This window comes from Triticum aestivum, chromosome 2B (genome assembly GCF_018294505.1).
Source record: "Triticum aestivum cultivar Chinese Spring chromosome 2B, IWGSC CS RefSeq v2.1, whole genome shotgun sequence".
Lineage (NCBI taxonomy): Eukaryota > Viridiplantae > Streptophyta > Magnoliopsida > Poales > Poaceae > Triticum > Triticum aestivum.
Window position 1 is genome coordinate 609139895 of NC_057798.1, and position 7864 is coordinate 609147758.

Here is a 7864-nt window from a genome sequence, read left to right on the forward strand (position 1 = left end):
ACTATTTCGGAAGAGGTTCCAATTGATTATGAGAACAAAGTTGCTATCTATGATGATTATTGTGATGACTTGTATGCTATTAGGAATAATGATAACCATGAAACTTGTCATCATGATTTTAGTTTTCAATTGGATTATGCCTCACATGATAATTATTTTGTTGAGTTTGCTCCCACTACTATTCATGAGAACAATATTGCTTATGTGGAGAGTAGTAAATTTTCTATGCTTGTAGATCATGAAAAAAATGCTTTAGGTGCTGGTTATATTGTTGAATTCATTCATGATGCTACTCAAAATTATTATGAGGGAGGAATATATGCTTGTAGGAATTGCAATAATGTCAAGTTTCCTCTCTATGTGCTTAAATTTTTGAAGCTATGCTTGTTTACCTTCCTATGCTAGTTGATTATTGTTCCCATAAGTTGTTTGTTCACAAAATCCCTATGCATAGGAAGTGGGTTAGACTTAAATGTGCTAGTCATATGCTTCATGATGCTCCCGTTATGTTTCAATTCTTATCTTTTATGTGAGCATCATTATCATCATCATGCCTAGCTAAAAAGGCATTAAAGAAAAGCGCTTGTTGGGTGACAACCCAATATTTATCCTTACTGTTTTTGTGTGTTCACATGATTATGCTACTCTATTAATCATGTTTTATAGCTTTTGTTTCAATAAAGTGCCAAGTAAGACCTTTAGGATAGCTTACGGTGATAGTTGTGTTGATCCTGCTGAAAATCAGAAACTTTTGCACCCAGTAAATTAGTTTTTTTAATTCACATAAATGTGCTTATGATCTGATTATTTTTGATATGGATTGGTACACCAATTACTTAGGACTTCCTAATTTGGTAGGATTGTTGGAGTTCCAGAAGTATACGTTTGATACAGATTACTAAAGACTGTTCTGTTTTTGACAGATTCTGTTTTCTATGTGTTGTTTGCTTATTTTGATGAATCTATGGGTAGTATCGGAGGGTATGAACCATAGAGAAGTTGGAATACAGTATATATTACACCAATATGAATTTAGAATGAGTTCATTACATTACCTAAGTGGAGATTTTATTTTCTTATACAAACGGAGCTTACGAGTTTTCTGTTGAGTTTTGTGTTGTGGAGTTTTCAAGTTTTGGGTAAAGATTCGATGGACTATGAAATAAGGAGTGGTAAGAGCCTAAGCTTGGGGATGCCCAAGGCATCCCAAGGTAATATTCAAGGACAACCAAGAGCCTAATCTTGGGGATGCCCCGGAAGGCATCCCCTCTTTCGTCTTCGTTCATCGGTAACTTTACTTGGAGCTATATTTTTATTCACCACATGATATGTGTTTTGCTTGGAGCGTCATGTTATTTTCTTTTGTTATTTTTTGCTTGCCGTTATTTAGAATAATTTTTTGCATATTTAGTTTCAATAAAAATGTCAAGGATAGCCTTTGTCATGCTTATTTTGCTAGTATACATGTTGCTGTTTGAAAACAGAAAGTTTACCGCTGTTGCAAAAATTCCCTAGAAAATTAAGAGAATGGTATAATGTTGAAACCTTTTGCATAACGAGCTCTGGTAAATTTACTACAGTGGGAATTTTATTTCATAATTTTTGGAGTTAGGGAAGTATGATGAATCTTGCATTCTTTACAGACTGTACTGTTTTGGCAGATTGCTGTTATGTTTGCATTGTTTGCATATGTTTGCTTGTTTAATGATTTTATTTGAGGATAGGAGTATTAAATATGCATAGGCATTTAGTATTCAATGTTGAATAATAATTTTAGTGATTTGTTACAGTAGGAAATGATAAGGTTTTGCATTGGTTTATACTAACCTATCTCACGAGTTCTTGTTGAGTTTGGTGTGGATGAAGCTTTTGATAAAAAGAGAAACCATGATATGAGAGGAATTAAGAAGACACAAAAGTTCAAGCTTGGGGATGCCCAAGGCACCCCAAGATAATATTTCAAGAAGTATCAAGCATCTAAGCTTGGGGATGCCCCGTTGGGCATCCCACCCTTCTTCTTCAACAACTATCTGTTAGTATCGGTTGAACCTAAGTTTTTGCTTCTTCACATGAGTTGTGATATCCTTGCAATGTCATTTTATTTTGTTTTTCTTGCTGCTTGATTAGAATACCAAGATCTTAAATTCCTTAATGTTACAGAGTCTTCACATAGTTGCACAATATTCGACTACTCATTGATCTTCACTTATATCTTTTGGAGTAGTTTGTCATTTGCTCTAGTGCATCACTTATATCTTTTAGAGCACGGCCGTGGTTATATTTTTGTAGAAATTGCTAGTCTCTCATGCTTCACTTATATTATTTTGAGAGTCTTTTAGAACAGCATGGTATTTGCTATGGTTACAAAATTGGTCCTAGAATGGTAGGCATCCAAGTTGGGTATAATAAAAACTATCATAGGAAGTGAATTGGATGCTATGATCAATTTGATACTTGATAATTGTTTTGAGATATGGAGGTAGTGATATTAAAGTCATGCTATATGTGTGATTATGAATTTAAAGAATGCTTGTGTTCAAGTTAGTAAATCCCATATTATGCACGTATGGTTAAAGTTGTGTAACAAATTTGAAACATGAAGTGTACCTGGCTTGTGCATCCTTATGAGTGGCGGCCGGGCACAAGCGATGGTCTTTTCCTACCAATCTATCCCCCTAGGAGCATGCGCGTAGTACTTGATTTTTGATGACTTCTAATTTTTTGCAATAAGTATATGAGTTCTTTTGACTAATGTTGAGTCCATGGATTATACGCACTTTTAGCTTTCCGCCATTGGTAGCCTCTTCGGTACCGTGCATTGCCCTTTCTCACCTTGAGAGTTGGTGAAAACTTCGCTGGTGCATCCAAACCCCGTGATACGATACGCTCTATCGCACATAAATCTCCTTATATCTTCCTCAAAACAACCACCATACCTACCTATTATGGCATTTCCATAGCCATTCTGAGATATATTGCCATGCAACTTTCCACTGTTCCGTTTATCATCATCATGACATACTTTACTTTTGTCATATTGCCATTGCATGATCATGTAGTTGACATCGTATTTGTGGCAAAGCCACCATGCATTATTTTTCATACATGTCACTCTTGATTCATTGCACCATCCCGGTACACCGCCGGAGGCATTGATATAGAGTCACATCTTGTTCTAATTTCGAGTTGTAATTCATATGTTGTAATCAATAAAAGTGTGATGATCATCATTATTAGAGCATTGCCCAAAGAAAAAAAAGAAAAAAAGGAAAAAAAGAAGAAGAAAGGCCAAAAAAGGCCCAAAAAATGGAAAAAGAAAAAAAAGGAAAAAGAAGAAAATAAATGAAAAGGGCAATGCTACTATCTCTTTTCCACACTTGTGCTTCAAAGTAGCACCTTGCTCTTCATGTAGTGAGTCCCATATATTGTGCTTCAAAGTAGCACCATGTTTTTCATATAGTGAGTCTCATAAGTTGTCTTTTTCATACTAGTGGGAATTTTTCATTATAGAACTTGGCTTGTATATTCCTACAATGGGCTTCCTCAAATGCTTTAGGTCTTCGTGAGCAAGCAAGTTGGATGCACACCCACTAGTTTTCTTTTGTTGAGCATTCATTTATAGCTCTAGTGCATCCGTTGCATGGCAATCCCTACTCCTCATGTTGACATCAATTGATGGGCATCTCCATAGCCCGTTGATTATCCTCGTAAATGTGAGACTTTCTCCTTTTTTGTCTTCTCCACACAATCCCCATCATCATATTCTATTCCACCCATAGTGCTATATCCATGGCTCACGCTCATGTATTGCGTGAAGGTTGAAAAAGTTTGAGATTATTTAAGTATGAAACAATTGCTTGGCTTGTCATCGGGGGTATAGAAGTTGGGAACATCTTTGTGCGACGAAGATGAAGCATAGCTTAACTATATGATTTTGTAGGGATGAACTTTCTTTTGCCATGTTATTTTCAGAAGACATGATTACTTTGATTAGTATGCTTGAAGTGTTACTATTTCTTTTATCAATATGAACTTTTATTTTGAATCATTTGGATCTGAACATTCATGCCACAATAATGAAAATTGCATTATAAATTATGCTAGGTAGCATTCCACATCAAAAATTCTGTTTTTATCATTTACCTACTCGAGGACGAGCAGGAATTAAGCTTGGGGATGCTTGATACGTCTCCAACATATCTATAATTTTTTATTGTTCCATGCTACTATATTACCCTTTTTGGATGTTTATGGGCTTTTTTTTTTACATATTTATATCATTTTTGGGACTAACCTACTAACCGGAGGCCCAGCCCATATTGTTGTTTTATTGCCTGTTTCAGTATTTCGAAGAAAAGGAATATCAAATGGAGTCCAAACGGAATGAAACCTTCGGAATCGTGATTTTTTGGAAGAATATCATCCTGGTGGCTTGGAGATCAAGTCAGAAGACCCTCGACGAGCCCAGGAGATAGCCCCCCTACAGGGCGCGGCCCCCTGTCTCGTGGACCCCTCGAGCACCTTCCGACCGACTTCTTTCGCCTATATATGCCTACGTACCCTAAAACCATCGAATATCAAGATAGATCGGGAGTTCCGCCGCCGCAAGCCTCTGTAGCCACCAAAAACCTCTCGGGAGCCCGTTCCGGCACCCTGCCGGAGGGGGAACCCATCACTGGTGGCCATCTTCATCATCCCGGCGCTCTCCATGACGAGGAGGGAGTAGTTCACCCTCAGGGCTGAGGGTATGTACCAGTAGCTATGTGTTTGATCTCTCTCTCTCTCTCTCTCTCTCTCTCGTGTTCTCTCTATGGCACGATCTTGATGTATCGCGAGCTTTGTTATTATAGTTGGATCTTATGATGTTTCTCCCCTCTACTCTCTTGTGATGAATTGAGTTTCCCCTTTGAAGTTATCTTATCAGATTGAGTCTTTTATGAGAACACTTGATGTATGTCTTGCCGTGCTTATCTGTGGTGACAATGGGATATCATGTGCCACTTGATGTATGTTTTGGTGACCAACTTGCGGGTTCCACCCATGAACCAATGCATAGGGGTTGGCACACGTTTTCTTGACTCTCCGGTAGAAACTTCGGGGCACTCTTTGAAGTACTTTTATGTTGGTTGGATGAATCTGAGATTGTGTGATGCATATCGTATAATCATGCCCACGGATACTTGAGGTGACAATGGAGTATCTAGGTGACATTAGGGTTTTGGTTGATTTGTGTCTTAAGGTGTTATTCTAGTACGAACTCTTGAATAGATCGATCTGAAAGAATAACTTTGAGGTGGTTTCGTACCCTACCATAATCTCTACGTTTGTTCTCCGCTATTAGTGGCTTTGGAGTGACTCTTTGTTGCATGTTGAGGGCTTGTTATATGATCTATCTATTCTATTATTGTTGAGAGAACTTGAACTAGTGAAAGTATGAACCCTAGGCCTTGTTTCCTATCATTGCAACACCATTTACGCTCACTTTTATCATTAGTTACCTTGCTGTTTTTATATTTTCAGATTACAAAAACCTATATCTACTATCCATATTGCAGTTGTATCACCATCTCTTCGCCGAACTAGTGCACCTATACAATTTGCCATTGTATTGGGTGTGTTGGGGACACAAGAGACTCTTTGTTATTTTGTTGCAGGGTTGCTCGAGAGAGACCATCTTCATCCTACGCCTTCGACGGATTGATAAACCTTAGGTCATCCACTTGAGGGAAATTTGCTACTGTCCTACAAACCTGTGCACTTGCAGGCCCAACAACGTCTACAAGAAGAAGGTTGTGTAGTAGACATCAACCAGCTCCAGCACCTACACCTCCAACTCCATCCACATCTACTGAAGTCTTCGTCCAAGGAGCCATCTCTACACCACCACCTGAAGATCAAGCCTGAGAGTCGATCTAGTGCTATGCATTTTCTATGAACTTTTTGGTAACTTGTTGCCAAAGGGGGAGAAAAATGTATAGATCATAGGCTTCGAGAGAGAGTGTTGCTTTTTTTATTCTCTCTTGCTTTGGTGGTTGAACTTTATTTGCTTGTTTGAGATACTTTATGTCTGTGTGATACTTGGATGATCATGTGTTTGATCATATGCTACATTTATGCTTGTTGGGTGACATTATCCTTTTATCTCTATATGATTATTCACTTTGCTTGGTGATGAGTGCATGTATTATATTATTATCATTTTGAGCGCTCCACCAAGATGTATGTGACATGGAAGAGTAACCCATGAGCCTAACTCTTTGTGCATTTGCAGTCCAAAGCAAATCTTAAACTATGCACAAATTTAGGGGGAGCTCTTGCTTATCACATACTTCTCAAAGCGACAATGTTTTTCACTCTTATTATCATTTGTCGAAGCTTTGATCTATATGTTGTCATCAATTACCAAAAAGGGGGAGATTGAAAATGCAACTATTCCTAGGTGGTTTTGGTAATTCCTAACAACATATAGCTCATTGAGCTAACATCATTCCAAGATGAACATTTCAGGAAAAGCTCAATGAATGGCATGGCATGGATGAGAAAAGTGGATCCCTCAAAATGCTAAGGATAAAAGGATTGGCTCAAGCTCAAAAGCTCAAGACTCTACATTTTATATTTTAGTGATCCAAGATCACAATGAGTCTGTAGGAAAAGCCAATACTATCAAGGAGGGATGAGGTGTTGCTTAATGAGTTTCTTGCTCCACAGTGCTTAGTGATATGCTCCAAAACCCTTAACTACTTTCTCACATCCACATATGACCTAAACCAAAAATCAAACTTGGCCCTACTGATTCTTTCTATCCGGCGCCACCGAGTTCAGATGTCATAGCCACTGCCACAAACCCTAGGCAAATCGGTCTCACCGATAGGGATCTCGGTCTCACCGAGATGGGATTCTAATCTCTCTGTTTCCCTTTGTAACGTTTCGGTACCACCGAGATGAGCGATCGGTCCCACCGAGATTGCAATGTAAACTCCCTGTTTCCTTTTCATAACATTTCGGTCCCACCGAAATGAGCGAACCGGTCCCACCGAGTTTACCTTACCAACTCTCTGGTTAGCTTATTACCAAAATCGGTCTCACTGAGTTTGTGTAATTGGTCTCACCGAGATTATGTTAAGCCCTAAACCCTAACCATATCGGTCCTATCGAGTTGCATGTCGGTCCCATCGAAAATCCTAACGGTCACTAGATTTGCTAAATCGGTCCGACCGAGTTTATCAATTCGGTCCCACCGAGTTTGGCAAGTTTTGTGTAACGGTTAGATTTTGTGTGGAGGCTATATATACCCTTCCACCTCCTCTTCATTCGTGGAGAGAGCCAGCAGAACAAACCTACACTTCCAACTTGCTGTTTCTGAGAGAGAACCACCTACTCATGTGTTGAGGCCAAGATATTGCATTCCTACCATATGAATCTTGATCTCTAGCCTTCCCCAAGTTGCTTTCCACTCAAATCTTCTTTCCACCAAATCCAAATCTTGTGAGAGAGAGTTGAGTGTTGGGGAGACTATCATTTGAAGCACAAGAGCAAGGAGTTCATCATCAACACACCATTTGTTACTTCTTGGAGAGTGGTGTCTCCTAGATTGGCTAGGTGTCACTTGGGAGCCTCCGACAAGATTGTGGAGTTGAACCAAGGAGTTTGTAAGGGCAAGGAGATCGCCTACTTCGTGAAGATCTACCGCTAGTGAGGCAAGTCCTTCGTGGGCGACGACCATGGTGGGATAGACAAGGTAGCTTCTTCGTGGACCCTTCGTGGGTGGAGCCCTTCGTGGACTCGCGCAACCGTTATCCTTCGTGGGTTGAAGTCTCCATCAACGTGGATGTACGATAGCACCACCTATCAGAACCACGACAAA